Source organism: Andrena cerasifolii, chromosome 5 (assembly GCF_050908995.1).
Source record: "Andrena cerasifolii isolate SP2316 chromosome 5, iyAndCera1_principal, whole genome shotgun sequence".
NCBI classification, from domain to species: Eukaryota; Metazoa; Arthropoda; class Insecta; order Hymenoptera; family Andrenidae; genus Andrena; species Andrena cerasifolii.
The window spans coordinates 12,533,381-12,552,966 of NC_135122.1; the positions used below are offsets into that span (position 1 = coordinate 12,533,381).

At 48.2% G+C, this 19,586-nt stretch overlaps 1 long non-coding RNA gene across 2 annotated transcripts in view; it reads left to right on the forward strand.

Annotated features, from left to right (window-relative positions):
• Nucleotides 1–18,703, forward strand: part of LOC143369084 (uncharacterized) — a 47,651-nt gene extending 28,948 nt beyond the window's left edge. Inside the window, exons 2-3 of one of the 2 annotated variants that reach the window (XR_013085335.1) lie at nucleotides 17,464–17,701; nucleotides 17,791–18,703. This is a non-coding gene — a long non-coding RNA (uncharacterized LOC143369084). The remainder of the gene's footprint in view (nucleotides 1–17,463; nucleotides 17,702–17,790) is intronic. The other variant, XR_013085336.1, reaches the window with a different exon arrangement.
• Nucleotides 18,704–19,586: the final 883 nt, after the last annotated feature.

A 19,586-nucleotide genomic window follows, 5' to 3' on the forward strand; every position in this document is an offset into this window, starting at 1 on the left:
AAAAGTGCACGGGACAAATCAATAACACTTAATTCTTCATAATATTTCACTTTTTTATTCGTGCGTCACACGGGCTAAAAGTACAATAGGTACATTACGGTGAATCTTATTTTTCCACCATCAAATTTTGTTGGTCCCACCCCCCAGAAACGTGACACTTGTTGGGAAAATGATCTGGAAAAAATTTCAACCCAATTGGACCACGGGAAAACGAAGCGCCACGAGTTTGAAAATTTTGAACTGTTTAAACCTTGACATCAATATACATTATGATATATCGTTGAATTTGTATTTTTTTCCTGTTTAAGAATACATACACAGCATGTACGATTGTTAACAAAACAACGTCCGTAACCTTGAAAACTCGAAAGAGTGACCTTGAAAAAAAATTTTCTTTCCATTATATTTACCTCTTTATATACTACAACTTTTGTCTGAAGAGTTTTTTCGTATACCCATAAACGATTGAGATATTAAACATTTTTTATTTTCATTATAACGCTCCATTATACAGAAGAAAATAAGTTCCAAGACTGAAAATAAGTTATTATAGCTATTTTGTAAATTACGAATAGAAATGTCATCAAAGTATTGCGTTCCAGATCTGCTCGTGGACTCGTCAGTAAGTCCCAGAAGATCCTGTTTCAATTCCCAATACAACGTCTTAATACGTTAGTATAGTTTTGGAATCAGGAGAAATAAAATGTTCCATTTTTTTGTTGACCAATTGTTCCACATCCTTTGGAAGGTTTTTATATTTTTTAAGGCATTCGTTGTCGTCACTGCCTACACTGGCATTTATTGCCTCTATCATTTTTATTTTCGTGTCATTCCCAATGGCACTATTGAAAAAAATCTGGCAAAATAATTTTCGTCAAGAGTAGCTAAGGTCCACCCTAAGGTACATTTATTATTCCTGAGGTAGGCACCCTTTCTTATGCAATTCAAACACGCACAACTGTGTCTTCTGCGCGCGAGCATCGTGCACCAGCCCGAAAACGCCTGATAAACGTTCACGAGACAAATTGGCCCGGTGTTAACGCTTTGTTCACAAGCGCAACATAGTCTCGAGATGGAAATTCTCTGGCGAATGGTCGGCGCTGGCCGAGCCCTTTACTCCCAACGTGCCGTAATGAATGTCCCGGTGCATGCAGCGTCGTGACCTCTCCGGACGGGCGCGAGCCGATAAACTGGATCCCTCGATCATCGTCGAGGATTTATTGCATCGTCGTGGAGGCGCGCAAAGGGCCGCGATCCTCGCGTGTGAGCGGCGCTCTTCCTTCCACCCGATCCGAACGGCCCGGCCGCCTCTTATTTACAGGCGAGGCTGCACCGTAGCCGAGGGAATCCGTTCATCGTCCACGATGTCACAAGTCCGCGCGCCTAGAAGCGGAAAATTCTCTTTCTATTTGAACCACCGCTACCCCTGTAGATCACAACGGTATTATTCCCCAGCTCCAGCGGGATGTATAATACACCGGCAGAAAGCAAGAGTGAGCCGCGTTACCGATTCGTGGCGCAGAGACACGAGAGTTGGCGCGAACGATAAATCAACGGCGCGGCGCGGGACGATCTCCGAAATACATAACAGGCGGCATTCCTCTTCGACGGCAAGTCCCGCGTGCGTTCCTGCGGAGTTACATGGCCGATCCGCGTGCACGGCTACACGGTCCCGAGACGAGGTGGGCGAGGTTGGAGAAAATAAATTTCTAGATCGATAGGAGCCCTTCTATCCGCCCGCGTGCGCCGCTTTTATCGATCAAGGCCGCGCGGCTGGCGCGATAGAAAGGGAGAGGACGGATCAACGAACGGCTCTCGACGGCGGACCCTGGAAGCGAGAGGAAGAGAGAAGGGCTCGGATGTTCTTGAATATAAATGCAAGTGCAATGAGCCGGGGGACGAGCACGGGCAAAGGTAGGAAGACAGAAATGGCGAGACAGGAGTGGTGGAGGGATCGTGAAAGTGCGGGCGAAAGAGAGCGCGCGGAGCGATGATATTTGATTTATGCCCGTCGTGGGCCGCGGGCCGCAAAAGAAATGATTGTAACTAAGATTTATTTCAAGCTCTTTACTGTCACAACACCGACTTACCGGGGGTAATATCCCAACCCGGCCGGGCCCGTTTCGCGCTAAGTACAAGCTCGTTGGATAAAAGTCCATTATTGAATGGAGACCAGTTCCTCCGAAGGCGAGGGCGATTATTTAATGCCATGGACTCGAGTGTTAAATTGGAATAGATTGCCAAGCGAACTCTCACTCTCCCCTTCTCCATGCTGCCGCCTCTCTTCATCTTTCCCCCGTTTTCTCTCATTTCCTTGGTCTATCTATCGGCCCTTGTTCGCCCTCCGCCGACTTTCTTCGGTTCCCGCGATCGTTAATAGCCGATGGCAGCGTCGTGTCCCCGCGATCGTATCGCCTATCGTCGTGCCGAGCGAAAGGGTTGAAAAGTTCCCCCCTCGGATGCTCCGCGATGTAACGGATTCCGGAGTTTTCCATGGCTGCGGGATGGAGAGATTCGTCGGCCGTGTAACTAGGTGTAGTTACCAGGCCGAAGGAATTCGCCCGGGAAGTAGCTCGAAATTATCACTAATTCCCGGGTAATCTTTCGCCGTGTAGTTTGCGGAAGTTTTGTAATAGTTGGAAAGTTCGGCTGCTCCTCCCGACGTCGGGCCACGGTATTGGCACTTTGTCGGGGACACCGAGGATGCCGGAAGTTACTTGAACGTTGCGAATCAATAGCCCGAAGAAACATTCTTTTCCCCGTGGCCCGAGCGAAATTTAATGGCCCGCTCCACCCCGTCTTCTTCCTCCGCTTCCTTCCTTGCCGTTCCTGTAAAGCGAAACGATTCGTCTTCCCGGGGCATCGGTTTTACGGACCTCGCGTCACGTCGATGCGTCGCTGCGTCGGGCACCCGCAACGACAGCTTTATCTTCGTACACGAGGGGCCAAATATTTAGAATATTCATGCCACGCTTAGATACTCGGGGATTAGTCTCCTCTGGTCAAAGTTCCGGTCGCTTTAGATGCCCCGAGTGCACCGAGACTGCTAAGCCCATTGCGTGCAAGCATTTCCATGGTCGGAACACCTCCACTGTGTTTGCCAGTTATTTATCGCTCGCGTTATACTTCTTCCAACCTTATTTCGCTCCGTGATGTTTAATTTATCCACGCCAGCCAGCTATAAAAAAAAATACAAAATACGTTGCACCACCGCGTGCGGCGGGTGGTTGCGAGATCGATCGTACCTACCTGGTCTGCGAAGTCAATCTCGGGCCATCGACCACAATGGACCCGGGCAGGAAAATCCTGGCCGAAGTAGGCTGCGCGACCCTCGCTCCTGGATTCGATCATAAAATTGCATTAAAAGGCACTCTGGCCGGGGCGACTCGATTTTCTGGCACAAATGACAGCACTCCAGCGTCGTTCTTCGCCCGTCGCCGCTATTAGCCCCTGCTAATTTCCAATTACCCGTCTCGCCAAACGATATTTGCAAACCGCTGTCTATCTCCAACGCCCACCTGCAACAATTTACGAGGTTAACGTGTCTCTTGCGGTCGACAAAAAGGCAGAGATCGGAGAAGAGAACGATTCGCAGCACTGCCGCGCGTGCTCGAGTGAGAACAGTGAATGACCGTGCAATGTCCGTAAAATTATTTAACTTCAACACGACCAGCCGACCGACCGTCGTCGAACGATTAAAAAATAACTTCCCCCTCGGCGCCAAGTACCAATTAATTGGAGGCATTGATCTTCCGATAGGGTAATTGTGGGAGAGACAAATATTAAAATTTGATTTTCTTTAGTGCCAGTAGTAGGACAAGATGTTCAACTAATAATATGTATCCTTGGAACAAAATTTTCATCGCAAAATTTAGACGCGGCGACAATTTAGCGTAAGGTGCGGCAACTGTCCCACAATTACCCTAATTGTTGTAATAGGGGTATTATAATAATTAGCTACAAGTATTTTCTACACGCGAAACATGCGACCGTTCCTCGCCGAAAACTGGATCGATGTTAACGACGATTCTTTCCGAGTGTTTGCCTACCAAGGAACCGACAGCCGACAGTGTTCGTCGGGTGTACACGTCTCAGAAGCGTCTCGTCAGCGTTTGTTCATTATCGAAGTTTGTTAGCGTAAAAGTGCGTGGACGGGAAATAGAGATAAACGCCCGTGCTCCCCCTCGTGTTTTTTCGCCCCTCCAAAGCTCGCGCACCACCCCCTCGGTGTTATCGCGACTCGACGCGACACGACGGGCCAACAAACCAACAAGGGTTAACCTAATTATTTAGCTGCCGAACTCCTCGACTGTTGTCGGGGAGCCGGCGTTACCATTCCGCTCGAATGGCGCTCGTGGGACGCGGACTGAGAAAGAACAGAAGGCGCAGACAGGAGGGAAACGAGCGACTGGAAAAGGGCAGGGAGCTGGGGAGAACCGTGAATCCCTATAAGGGTGAGATAAAGACATAGATCTCTGACCTCTGGTATCTCTTGCCGGACTATCTCGTTTCCACCACGAACCGGGCAATAAACTCTTATGAGCTGAACTAGTAAATTCGTAGGAGCGGGTGAATCGTTGAGCGCGGAAAGAGTACGTGGCCCCTGGAAGCAACGTCTTCGAGTCAGATAAGAATGAACTCCTTTCTGCTACGCGTGGCTGACTTTTAGATCGCCACGGGTAGATAGAAGCATAACAAAGAAGTAGATTATTGTGGGACCACGGTCAACCGAATCAGATCTCCCAGGCCGTAGGTATTCGCGTTGAAAATCTGCTTAAGATCCGTCGCGTCTCACCCTCCTCTACTTTATTGCAAGGGAATGCGGTATGTCCCGGGAGCGCAGCGGCAGAGCACAGGATCCTTTATGAGGATCCATCGTCGAGGACTGTACAAGTTTAGATACTACAGTCGACGGAACGTAGTCAAGGTTCAAGTTTGCAATTTCACAAGGCACTTATTCCCGCCGTTTCCTGGTGCTTGGCCAGCAGCGCACATGCACCAAGATGTAGGAGGATCAGGTGCCAGGACGGCTGTACAGTTTACATGGACACGTGGGTCCAGGCCGGGCAATTATCGATTGACTGTTCCTAAGAAATGTCGGCGGGGCCTCTGCCGAAGGCATGGCTCACCGAACGTAATAACTTTAGGGACTTCCCCGAACAGCCATCCCGAAATTTACGGATAATCAGTGGCTCCGTGTACTAGGGGGCCGCAGTTCCGAAGGAAATTTCATTGCACACCGTATTCCACGCGAAGAGAGGCATCGGGTTAACCTTGCGTCACTTGGATTTCCTTAACGAGGCGCAATGGCGCAATGAGCCTCGTTAAACCCAGCGTTTTTAAAGGCTGTATTACAATTCTTATACCGTTCGGGCTAGATCTACTTGCTGAATCCCATAAACGAGCTCGCCACCCCTCTCAACGTTTTGTTATCCTTTTACGCTTTCGCTATCGATCGACATTAACGAGGAAACTTGAGCGGCCAACTGACGTGTACCGAAGGAAAGAATAAAAGGATGCAAACGGGCAGGTTCTCGGTGTGGAAATTTCATGGTGCATGGCCAGCTCGGCCCATCCCCGTTGCCCGGTTATGAAGTTGGAAGCTGGGGATGCGCAGCTGCTGCCACATGGCTCTGCCCCTCGGGCTCCACGCTGCCCAACTTTCCTCATTTGCCATAATCTATGACCCCCCATTAAGGACGGGGCCTAGCGGTGGCTTACTAAGGACCAGGTAACACGGATCTGTGCAAGATGTCTCCGGTAACAACGAAGAAATTAGCGGAAACTCGAATTGCGTGTCTCCGGTCGCAATCGGCAGCTCCGGCGGAAAGATAAGGAGCCCGCGGGTGGTTAATGGCGTCGCGAATGCGACAAACGACGCGCGTTTTATGTATCCTCGATCCTTTTAAGTCGTCCGCTCGAGGATAGCTTTGGGACAATTAATTTTTATCGTTCGTTCTCGATACGTAGATACCTACTTGGAAAAGTGGATGATGCTACAGCTAGCTCCAATATCGAGTTACAACTCGACGCAACCCTTGTGTCCGAGCATCGCACACGTTCCTACCAAAGAATCCCCGAATTACACGATTCCAGCACGAGATGCATCCAGCAGGTATCGCTTGTGCTTCTATGAAGCGCGCCGATTACCAAGGTGTGGTTCGTGGAAGTTATTCCTCGGCGATGCACAAGTACGGCCGCGATCCTGAAGGGAGCTGTTATATTAAGACACGCACGCACACACGCACACGACCACCCTTACATGCACGCGGGGTAATGTAATACTGTCTGCGCGAGCCTCCATGCTTCTAAGCACCCGTACAAAGGGCACGACTAAGTACTTTCGTAGCCGTACGTTCCTCCATCACGATCGTCCCCCTGTACGCCGGCGTTCATGGCTCTCCTCGCGTTCTCAGACGCAACGAGGCGCGTTCGCCGCGCCATATGCCACATGCCGATATGGCCATTAGCTCGCGATTTCTATGAGATCCCATATTGATATACGTCTAATAGATACCGTCCGCTACCGCTCGCTTCGCGTGCATTGCAGGCAAATTACCGGCGAGCGCCTCCTCTCGTCCTCCGCTGGCTGCGGCGGAAGCGTGAATAAATGAAATTAGGGGTGGGACGAGGCTTCACCTTCCCGATGCGCTGTTCACCAGCTCGGTGCGGTTTCTATAAAGACCGGAGAAACACGAGGATTGGGGTTTCTGGGATATCGGCGAATTCTTTTCTCTTCGAGTCTTGGAGAAGGATATTTTGACTATCTCCGTGATGAAGGTAGGTATCTTGTCCGAGAGAGCTCGATGTATATGTATTAGGGTGGCTCTTATTTACCTGCTTCGGTAAAAAAAAATTTCACGATTTTCTTCGGGGCACCCTCCAAAATAAACATTTAAACAGAGATCCAAAATAACAGTTATTATTCAAATATGTTTGAAAAAATTATTTTTCTTTTCAAATGGAAGGCAATCGTCATTAAATTCTGCAGAAAATTTTCGAAAAATGCAGTGATTAAAACATATTAATATTTGCCTGTTTTGGTTATGAATAACCATTATTGTCAATAGAAATATTTTTTGGTCACTAATAAACATTATTGGCGACGGAAATATGTTTTGGTCACTAATAACCATTATTGACGACGGATATTGTTTTCGGTCACGAATAACCATTATCGATGACGAGAATTTTTTTTGGTTACGGATAACCATTATCGATGACCAGAATTTTTTTTTGGTTACGTTATAACCAATATGGATTACGAGAATATTTTTTGGTTACACCTAACGTAAATTAATATTCTCTCAAATTTTGAAAGTTTAAATGCTTCTCGAACACTTTTTATTTATGAAGGCGAACAAAAAAAAATGGAATTTTTATTTTCCAGTACTATTTTTTAAACATTTAAGGGAGGGGCATATACCGAATTATGCCAAAAAGATAAAAAAATAATTTCCCATATTTTCAGTGTGTGATATGTCATGTTTCCTGAAAATTTGTGATCGAAATTTACAAAAGTACCTTCCAGAAGGTAGTTAAATAAGAAATTTTTTATTCGAATGATCTCGAATAAGAATGGCGAATGAAATGAATTTATTTGAGAATAACGAATATTTTTTTATTTTGAATAAAGAATTCGATTAATGCCCAACTCTGGGCAGTGGGTATCCATAAGTAAGTAGGTATACATTCCAGACAAATATTCTTAACCCCTCGATCTATTCTTCACACCTGTGTGCTACTCTATTCCCCAGTGTCCCGAATATTTTACGGATATTTTGAGCGGAAGAATTTACGGCCGATCGGCGGCGGAGAAATTATTTGCTTACAGCCATCGTAGACTAGGAATCGCGCGGGAGCCCGGTATCGATATTTCGAAAAATCCTTTTTAGAAACAGAAGTTGCGTTCGCTTTACCACGGTGCACGCTATAAATCTCGGTCGACTTGCCCGGTGAAATTGCACGCTTTACATCCCGCGCCGGTAAGTGGAAATTGGTTCTTCCATTCCGACATCTCTGAAACTACCTGACTTTAATCTCGCGCCAAAATCGATGTGGCCTTTGCCATCCTCCCCGCCTCGGTAGCGAGCGCCGGGGGTACATTGATTTACTTCGCGAGCGACAGGTTTATTACTTGGATGTGTACAAACGCACCTGCATGAATAAAATCCGGATCGTACGACTCGCCGGGATTGATTCGAATTCTCGCGGAGAAATCAAGCGTTCCAACGGAAACGGGGAATGTATAACATTCCGTGATCTCGAGATTGGATTCTTCTTCTTCTTCTTCTTCTTCTTCTCCGTACGCTTTTCCTTTTATCCCGTCCCGGGGAACAAATTCACTCAAAAGTCAGCAGCCGTTTACGGTGAAACATTGATTATTGCGAAAGTCTCTCCGAAAATTCTGCTTCTCTGTGCAGTTTCGACGCATGCACGGGACAGAATATGGAATTTCGCGGGGTGTTGAAATCCAGCCTTTACAGGAACAGGATCAATGATGTGTCGGACTATTTAAACGAATATCATTGGCGAGGGACGAGCGGGATAGTTGAGCTCACAGGATGAGGCATATAAGAAAATGGAGAATATCCAATGCGTATCAGTGTCCATTGAATCGTTTAGCATCGACAGGCGGGGCAGGCGTTTAAAGGAAGGTAACGGCAAAGTATCGGGGTCAGTTTTCAGGGAAGAAGGGAAACAGAGGAGTATAACGCGGCGATGACGAACAGTTGTCAGCGGTCTATCGGTAATTCATACGTGTCTCTGTGAAATTGGCCGACAGTCCGCCGTGGCTTCTCGTCCAAACGATCATGTCGATGTTGTCGTCGGCTGACGCGCGTACGATACTCCGATTTAACAGCCGTACGTCGCTACGCCGAGCGATCGTACCGCAATTTTTGTCTTGTCCAATCGAAATGCCAATTGCATTCGGCTCCCGCTCGTGATTGGAATTTTCACGAGTGAATTTTCTGTTTTTTCTCCTGGCCACATGTCACTGTCAGGGCCACCCTCGCGGGGCAACGACGATACGGCACTGGCAGCCATTGACCGTGACGGATGAAACGCGAAATTGGCCGTCGATATGCACCCGAGAGACGACGACGACGACGAAGGCGGCGACGACGAGGGCGGCGACGACTTCTCGTCACCGCGACATCGTGCCAAGAAGGACCTTGGTAATTTAAAAATCAACTCGTCCCTGTAGAAGTCACTCCAATATCGTTCGTGCCTTTTGTGGAACCACGTGTCACGCAATTCGAACGCGATTAGCTGTGTTCTTTCCCCCTGGTTCGTTCTATGCGAAGTAGTACCTTTCACGATATTTATTACCAGTGATGTTACGAAAAAGACCTTAACACGATTTAAGGGGGTATTCTGGTCTGACGGGCAAAAAAATCGATTTTCTTTTTGCATTTTCTACAGGTATATTATATGGGTAATACGTGTGCAAAGGGATTTTTTCCAATTCGTATTATTTGCAGAGCTACAGGGTGCAGAATAGGTAGGTATAGGGCGCGCTCACTGAGCGGGCCGGGCGACGCATAACAGTTTTGTTCCTGCAAGTGTAATTTGGCAAAGTTTCGACGGACTGTTCTTTCTGGGGGTCGTGGGGGTGCATTTCTGTGTTTTTTCAAACACAAAAATAGACCATTTGGTTACAAAGAGATCGTTACTCTCCGAGGTCACCTTTCTGTCTAAATTGCACGCAAAACTTTAAACGCGTTTTTCTCGAAACCATGTTTTTCGAACCGGTGACCATGATATTTCAAGATCGGCTGGACCAACTCAGTCCAAGTTTTGCATATATTATCAGCACACATGTTGCCATCGTCCCTACCAGAATTATGATATAATATTTTGTTTTTAAACTTTCACAGACCTTTAAAGTTGAAAAATTGTGCGAAAATCGAAACTTAATATTCAAACCACCGCCATTTGCTTAATTTTTAATAATTTTTTTATCATTCTGGTAGGGACGATAGCCACAGGCATACAGATAAAGAATCTCTTTTCATTTTTTGTTATAGATCACTAGAACGAGCCCAATCATGGGCACCGTGACACCATGTTTTTTTCACCATTACTTTAAAGCAGTCAACTTCGTTTGATTTTAATTTTTTCCTATTGACAAAATTTGTAAATATAGTTCAAACATCAATAGACATGCAGCAATAAACTAAATAATAATGAAATTGTTGGGTTCTTTTTAAAAAAATTCCGAAATAACGCGACGAAAACGCCTCGTCAGACCAGAATACCCCCTTAAGGAAGCTTTGATTGATTCATACCGACCGGTTACAATTATCGTGCAAAGCAGAATCCATCTGGACAATCTCATCAATTCCCTACCTTTTACCTGTCTCGTGCTTACTACGTCACGTTATCACCCGTAGCGGTGAACAGGCGGAGCAGTCAGTCTGGATAAACGCAGCTTAGTCAAACTCGGAAGTGATTCGAGCGCAGTGGCAATCGGGAGCCGGAAGCTAGTTGATCTCGGGTCGCCCGGAGGAATCTAGAGAGCTGGTTGAAAGCGTTGCTCGGCGTGTGCGCGTCGATTGCCCCACGACACGTTGATTCGAGACGTTTTCTCGCGACTTTTCATCGTGACACTTTCGTCGGGCAAACGCGGCTTCTTTGTGCGGCGGGGAGTTAAAGAGAACTTCGCGCCCCGAGGCAATCTGCCCGAAGAGATTTCGAATTTCGTCCCAGCATCCACCGCTCGCCTGCCACCCTGTGCTCCCCGCTGCTCCTGCCGCGCCGCCCCCCCAACTCCCCCCGTTCAGAAATCCGTTTCCTCGGAGAATCGAGACACGGCTGCCACCAGTCGATTCCACCTATCGATCGGTCGAAGAAGAGAAGGTGAATCCCGTGTCGCCTCGGAGACCTGCATTGCAGCACCGTCGTAAACCATATTTTACAATTCCTCCGGGCATCCGTCGCTTTGTCCACACACGTCTCTATCTATACCCGCGATATGCTCCATTTCCGGCGGACCGACCCTCTTATTAGAAATGTTACGTGGCGACGCGTTACCGGCCAACTTGCCTCGGTGCTTCGCACAAACGACGGGCTCCCGAGAAATTTACAGCGACGATCGGAAGGAAACTTAGAGCTGATCTATTCCGGGTGTATCCTGACAAATTCGCGCCCTTTATTTGATACAGACCATAGAGCACAGTGTCCCTCTCGTCAAATGATATACCGTTCGCGTTTTAAACTTTCCCTCGGCCGATGTATCTGCCAGCAGCTGACACCCCACCCCGCCCTCTCCCCGCCAGGTCGCCAAAGAACAAACCATATTTCGCCGCGTATTTCTTTCCCGAAGAAGCAACTTTCCTCCCCGCGGAGAGTACGCTCGGCCCGACGATTTGCGGCTGACGTTAATAGCAAGATCCGTCTCGGGGTAGACAGGACGGGGCGTCTCGCGAGAAACGCGCCTAACTCTTCCGTGCTCGCTGCGCGGCTTCAATTAAGGAGACTTCCAATTATCCGTTATTTAAACGAGGTCTTCCCTTCGTTTTGTCCTTCAACGCGGGCTAGATAGAACGCTCGGCGAAACAAGGGTTGGAGGCGTCGATGGAGTGGGTGGCGCGCGGTCCTAAGATAATGATACGTTTCCAATTTCCGCGCAACGGGTATCTCGCCGTGAAAACCCCGTCGCCATTAGCTGGATTAACTATACCGCGATTCTCCGACTTTTTACCGCCGCCACCCCAAACATCTGTTGGAAATTGGTTATTAAATAAATGAGTCTTTTATATTTTTTATTTTAGTTTTATTTCACGACTAGGAAAGAATGTCTTTCTAACACGGTGTACCGAACAGAAGTGAGCTCTTCTCTAACAACGGACTGTTTTATCACCGTTGCCGGATATTGAAAGAGAAAGACGCTCTACAGACGTATCATTATCTTTTATTATATTCAGGTTTCCCTGAATGTTGAATCACTTTTGCTTTTTAATAATTATAGTAATCCCACAGCATCGGCGGGGCTGGGACCTGGCTACGGAACGGTGCGGCGTGGAAGGGAGAGGGTGGACGTAGTGTTACTGACAAAAGCGATTTATTTGTCGTTGCTTTGTACACGGAAAATCGGGTCCCGCATTAACTCGCGCTAGGAGCGCGACGGAGAACGGCAGACGGAAGCGGGAGGGTGGTACCGCGCGAAATCTTGGGTAACTCTTCTACCCCGGCGACGATCCCCGCGGCGCTTCAATTAACAGACCTGGCAATTATCTGTTATTTAAATGAGGCCCGGGCATAGAGGCGTGCCAGTCTTTGTGCCCAAGACCTCGACGTAGTCGTCTTCGTCGTCGTCGTCGGCTGTTCGGCGAAGAAAGAGGGAGGACACCGACTAGGAAAGGGTAAAATTCTGATAGCTAGCGAGCGCTGGTAACAGAGAGGGTTGAAAGGGAAGGGATACATATATAGGAGCGTTAGCCGTGCTGTCCTTTCCAGTCCCCGACGGCGCCGCTGCCATCCGGTCTTCCTCTCCTAGACGTCGATGTCCTTATACCCCTTTTCCTGGTGCGCAGCTAGCATCGTCAACCCGGTCGAATCAACCCCCGTTGGCGTCGCAGACCCAGAAGAGGGTTGACAGTATAAACCCCCGACTCTGGGAAGCATGATTCCGACAGCAGTTCCCGGACGCATGAAATTTTAATAAAGTCACCTACGCCAGACGTCACCTTCTACCGGAGGTTACCTTTCCGCCGCGGGATGCTGTGATCTCCGCTTCTGACCGAGGTTAAATTTCCCCTACCGCTCCCCCTGTATATCGGTCGATGACAGAACACCCCCTCCCGCCTTTTTCTTTTAATAAATAGCCGGATTTGCTTGTGTAAAATCCGGGAAGATTGAACTGTTTCTGGTCGTAATCCCGGTCCGACGGGGGTGGGGGCGGGAAATCGTCTGCCACTTGAGGGGGATGTTCCGGATGATACTTTGAGTGAAATCCACGATGGAACGCCCCGGTAACCTAGCCTAACCTCAGTCATCTCCCCTCGCGCACTTAGGACGACCCTTGTCTTGCCAAGTCCGTGGATGATCGATTCTACTGCCGTTCGGTATTATTGCTGACATTACGTTATCGCGGTCGGACATCTGCCGAAGATGGCAGTCTCCGTCCTGCCTTTCCCCGAGCTTGTTGACATCGATCGAACGGCGCTTTTGCCTGGAAACATTTAATCTCGCCGCTTTCGAGCCGGAACCGATGCAACGAGATTAAACTAGCGAGCGCGCCGAGGATTGATTCTTCACGCGTCCTCGATGCACAAAAGGAGAGCGTACGCAATAAATTGCAAATAAAAAGAAAGAATCGCTGGAGGCCGAAAGGGGGTGGGGGGTGGGTGGAGGGCGATTGAAAAGGGGTAATAGAGAAAAGGAGTGTGGGTATTGTCGAAAACTTAGACGTCCGCGTTCTCGTCCCATATGGCATCGAAATGACGCACCAGGGAGAAAACTGTCGAGGCAGGCGCCGCGCAACAAACTTCCCCGCCTGTGCCACGGATCCACGACTCCGCCACCCCTCCGCGCCCTTTTCGGCGCACCCTCGACGTGACGTGCCGCATTGTGCGACACGCATTGCGCTCTTCTCGCTATTAACGCGCTCGTTGAGCCACGAGTGCCCCGTCGTTCTTTTTGAATGATTGAGAGCTAAGACAACGCGACAGATTTCACGTCGAGGACTCAAGGATTGGTCCTCGTGCAGCCCCGCTCCGACGCTTTAACGAGACTCCTTTTCACTGATTACCAGACGTTGATAAGTCCTCGAGAATACTGTCAGGGCCAGCGGATCTAAAATTGTAATTGTGCCATTCGCTTGGATTCCAATTTCAAACGTCGTCTTTTGCGACTCTGATTTTTTATAGGGAACGTGGATAATGAAGCGTGGGTGCGTTATAAATAAATAAAATCAGTAATAGTTTGAACACGGGTTTATTTACTAGTTTGAAAGCTGCAGCAGTTGTAATAACAATAGACATCATTGTCTTCCTTATAATAAGCTTACCATTCCCATTCCCGTCTGGCATCCGCCATCTATAAATCCACGATCGCGAGCAAACCACTTTGAACGTTCTTGGAATACCGAACGCGAGGCCACCCTCCTAGATGGATCTCGTTTGACGATTTAGGGAGGGTCTTTCGGGAAGTTCGGCGAATCTCAATCAATATCTACATTGAGAGACGCCTATAAAATAAAGCTACAGCACGAGTTGGCGACGCATCGTCATCAAAGAACAATTGGAAGTTTCCATTCTTCTCGCGGCAAAGGAGGGAGAGCCAGAGAAATAGAGAGAGAGAGAGAGGAAGAGGGGCGGGGAAGAACGATATCATAAAGGGTAGCAGGAATCGGAGCAGTCGCAAACGGAGAAAAAAGATCCGTTCGTTACAGTCTCCTCAGATGTAATCTTTAAGATGAGATCGCGCTGAGTCCATGAATCGTCGAGGAGAGTGGACTAGCTGCGCAACTTTGCTCTTTCCCTTTATACTCCTTCCTGCTCTTTCACTCACCTCCTTCGTCCCCTTTTAGAACAAAAAAATATTCGTCGATCTCGCGTAATGGCCGACGTTAATCTTCATCCAGTGAAAATGCTCTCCCTTCGTTCGTCGCGTTTGATACAAATTGTGTCTAGAATGCTCTTCGTAAATCCTCCCGAGTCACCGGGCGGAAAAAGTCAAGGGATTTCAGCGGCCTTCGCCGGATAGTATCGCGTCAATTATATCCGAAGTCGCGTTTCCCTTTTTTGGCGGGGCTGAGATGATGTCCACCAATCAGGCTCGATTGAAAACGAAGGACCTCGAGGTGCTTCCAATTACACGGGACGTCACGGCGGAGCCCAAAGATCGGGGTCACGTCATTCAAACCTCCCTCTCCACCTCTTTCCGCCATTTTTCTCCTACTTCTCCGTGTCACTGATCGCCTTATCTAAACTGGTTCTGCCCCGGCGCGCGGCCGATACCGTAAAATTGAAGAGTGTGTAATTCAAGCTGCACCTGGATTCGATTTGGCAGCAAGGACGCTGTGTCCTAGAAACGGATGCTCCTCTCTAGCATGTGAGAAATACCGCTTGCCTTTGGCAGAAGATACTTACGCTGGCCGGTGGGGCTCGATGAGACTTCGCTGTCGCGGGCAGATCAGACAATCCGCCCGACGGTAATTGTCCATCCGATACTTCGACTTGATCCGACCTATTTCTGCAATGAATGCGGAAATAGATACCCAATTAATTTCCAGTGATATTTCTTTCTTCAATTGTTGGTAAACACTCCTTGGGAGAACGACATCAACTGCATCGGCCTGCAATGGTCAGAATCAATTGTAGCGCAAATCTTCTCCTGCAGGCGTGGCACTTCGAAAACCGCTTGTTCCGAAATTCATTGCACGTTTCTTGTCTTCATACCGCACGACCCACAAATTCGAGAATTCTAAGCGACCCACAAGCATTTTTCCCACAGAACATACTTTTCCCCGCAAAAAGTAAAATTTCAACCCTGCAACTACGAAGTTGCAAGCCAAATTTTAGCTTCCAGCGAGAACGCGGAAAGTTGCAAATCGGGATTCTGAATTCTGATCACTGACATTTCATTTGCAACATTGTTGAAAAAAATTTTGCCCTTTGCAACTTTGCTGCGTTTTCGTGAGAAACAAATATCGATTTGCGAAACACGTTGTGTTTTGTTTAACGTGTTCTGCAGTGTCTTGTGTAGTATCAATATAATTTAAACAATTTTAGAATGGTGTGTTGTTTAGTGTAGCGCAGGGCACACACGTGTACTGTGTTCTGTAGAGTGTATTGTGTAATGGTTAAGAACCTCCCGTTTTGGAACTGAAACGAAAGATTATTCAAAAGAAGAGCCTTACAGTTGTTGCAGACATTGGTAATAAACCAATGCAAGCGGCATCGATGAAAGTTAATTTCGATCTCTAAAGCGGAGAGGTACGACTCCGGAGGCACGATAAATTTCTCTTCGCGACACAACTGGCTGTAATACTCTGAAATATCAACGCACGTAGACGCAAGAACGCAGCTTTTCTCCCTCCCTTCCATCGTGGAGTATCTAATTAACAACGTCGCGGAACAAGTGCGCATAATGAACGCTTCAAGTGCTCGTCGAGCGCGTAACCCTTCTGAATGGCCGTTCACGCTTCGCGCGTACGCGCAATTAGCGCACGCATTTAAATGGAGTAGTTTAGATTCGTCTTCATTCCGACGATACACTGAGAGCCGAATGGCGGAGGACCCGCCGCGATATCGTGGAGGAACGTCGAATGAGCCGCGCGTTCCTTTTTCAGGACCGCAGTAATTGCGATACGCTCGCGAACAATGCCTTTATCATTCGCGCAGCAACCTTAATTGCAACATTATATCGTCGTACGAGAATAAATTACGAGCGTTCCTTTCGCTCCCCTTCAGTGTCCATCGCAGCCATGCACTCTACCGCAATAAGCGGCTTGAAGGTTATTGCGAACACTTGCATCGAATAGACGATGCACCGGGAGGCTAGCATAAATTCTGGGGACCTTGCACCACTGTTGGGAGCAACGTTGGCGACAGCGAAACCGAAAAGATCGCAAAAGGAAGCTCACCTGCAGAGAGATTCCAACGAACCAATATTAGCCGGTATTAAATTTTGTGCCACCGGAATATTTTCTGAAAAAGCAGCTAAAGTATTTGGACTGCCCGATCGGGCTCGCTGGCCGTTCCCTTGAATAACAGCGATGATATTCCCGGCTCACAAGACGAGACGACAGGACGGACCTGTTTATATAGCACGGAAATTAAAAAACGACCAACCCGAGGCCAATGAGTCGTCGAATTCGTGGCCTCCGCGATTTCTTTTTCCTTCTGGGAAAGCAAACACGTAAAAGCCGCGGGTATCATAACACGTACATCCCAGCCGGTCGTTCGGGGAAAGAGCAGGGAACGTTACTTTGGGACAGGGTTTCTGGGTGTCTCCCCTCTCGTTTCGAGTGGCTCGTCAGTAGACGTGTCCGTCGAGCTTTCAGGAAAGTCTGTTATTTTTAAGGCTCCGTTAGTCCGCTCCTGCGACCCAATATTTGCTAAGCGTATTTACCGGCTGCCCTTAATCTGTCGCGTTACCCTCCGGCACCGGATATCGCTTCGATCGTTTACTAATGCCCGACCGTTTCGGGAGATTGCAGACGGTGCGCCTCCGCCGACGCGACGGTGCCGTGTGCGCTGATTTATTAATGATAAACGATAGAACCGCGTCGACGGTAACATGTGTATCGAATCCCGCAGCGATACCAAGACTGGTGTTTCGTTATTGGCACTGCCGCGTATCTCGTATCTACGACCATTTATCAGAAATTTTACGGCCAACTTCCTTGGGCGAGAATAAATCCCAGTCGGTGCGACTCCTGAACTTGTAGTCTCTTAAGGGGACCCCTTTATTTTTTAACTACTAACTTACGTTGGAACGTTCTTTTTCCAGAGGTCATTAAGATTCTTCATCGATCGAGCGATTAAGCATGCTCGTTACCCATGAAAACGGACCAAGATACTCCGAGGGACTCCAATTAAAAGTGTCGGACGGATGAGGTTTCGAGGAGCCAGTGAGTTTGATTTAAACCCGCCAACGCCATTCCCTCGTTCAGTATCTGGGTCTGGCCGTCCAAAGGGAACGCGGAAAAATTGCATCTGGCATCGACTTCGGTCCATAGTTCGCGCCGGTAAATCCTAAAAATTACTCCGCACACACTCGTATCTCGCGGGCAACTTCCGCGCAAGTTCTAACGAAGTTGTAAATGGCCTGCCGTAGGAAAGTTCGAGACGTCGGGGCGTCTACGATGTAACGAATGCAATTTCGTTTTACTTTAGCGAAGTGGCCCGTAAGTCAAGAAATTGCTTGCCACTTGAACCACCGGAGCTACACGACCTGATTTCCACTCTGTATTTAGGATATGGAGCTGCGCTTACCCCGATTTAACTCGCGCTCTGTTCTCTGGACAAAGGGGAACGGAAACGGGGAGAGGCGCGAGCTGAAAACAACAACGTTCCCTTTCAGCGATACAGAAACCTGAAGGAAACTAACAATGCGATGTAATGGTAATAGACTGTACTAGAAAAAAGACAATAAAGATCTTCTTTAATGAACCTAATACAAAAGTTCTACTCTTCATTCCGTCTGCCCATGCGAATTTCATTTTCCTGTAACAAAAGGGGGCCAGAGAAAGCTGGCAGCCTTTTATCAGTAAGTTACACGAGATTATAACATTCCTGGCTGGTGCAGACGGTTTCTCTGAAGCTCGACGAACCAAAGAATTAAGTAGTACGTGCGTATGTATTATCAGGCAATGAAAGAACTGCAACCTGGCGCAGCGTTCCACTTTTGACAGTAGAAATTTCCATTACGCTTGCATCTACTTTCCTTTCCTCCACTTCCCTGTCATTACGTTCTGCGAGAGTGTCCCTCGCAACCGAACTCGCTGCGGTTTCTCAGCGAGTTTTTGAAAAAAAAAAAAATTCATTTAAGAGTCAGCCAGAGAACTCGAGTGGCCCTCGAGGAAGCGTTTCATAATAATATTAAAGCCGTTGAACCAGTTAATTTCTGAGCGCTCCGAACCGTCAAATGCGATTATGTTGCACCCCCAGCGCCCCTCTCTGCCCCGGCCTCGCCCCTTTGCACTGCGACTCCGAAGCTGAATATTCTACGACGATAAAAATTGAATGGCCCCGCGCTGGAGCCCAGCCGGACTGGATGCTAAAGATACGAGCGTAATTGCGAGGACCATTCAATTTTGAATCAAGGTACACGCGTGAAGCGCGCATGCGCCCGCGACTACGGCGCGCTGTCCCTTCCGCGACCGATAAAAACCATTGTCAGCGGCACGGCTATTTCACGGATAAATTAACAAAACTTACGGGAAAACCGGCGCCATTGACGTGGGCATATTTTCCACGGCGAAAGGGACGTTGCTTCCTATCTTTGGGATTTATCGGCGCGACCGTGTGAACTTTGTTCGAGGGGCGATGAGTTTCGGTTATGTGTTTTTTTTTTTTTTTTCACCGGTGCCCTTTTCGTGGGCAGAGGAGCGTTGCAGCCATTTTCATTTTCGTTTCACCGGGAAATAATAGAATAAAGAACGAGATCGTCCACTGTACCGTTGAATTTCGCGTGAAAGCTACGGACTCATTGTCCGTCCGGCAGGGGTCGATCCCCGGGCACCCCCGGCCGAGCGATCTGGAAATTTTTCGAATCGATAGCCTTTCCGGTGACGAATACGAGGCACTCGCGAGGCCGGAGCGCCGACAAAGCAACGCGGCCGATGATATTTTGAAATCGCATTGCGGTCCCGTGCCCGGTCGTTTGTATAATTATAACTGAATAAGCCAATAACTCCTGGAATAATAACGATCGGGAATTAAAATTTGAAAACCAATTTATCCGTTGCGGCTTGAAATTATTACCGCGTTAATTGGGGGACTAATGAATTCTGTACAATTACAATTACATTCTCGTTGCCTGGCAATCGGCGACACGACGTGGCAGTCTATAACAATCATTTATTTGTCAAATTGGCACCCGTTATTGCCGCGCGGCCAGCCAGGGGAGCC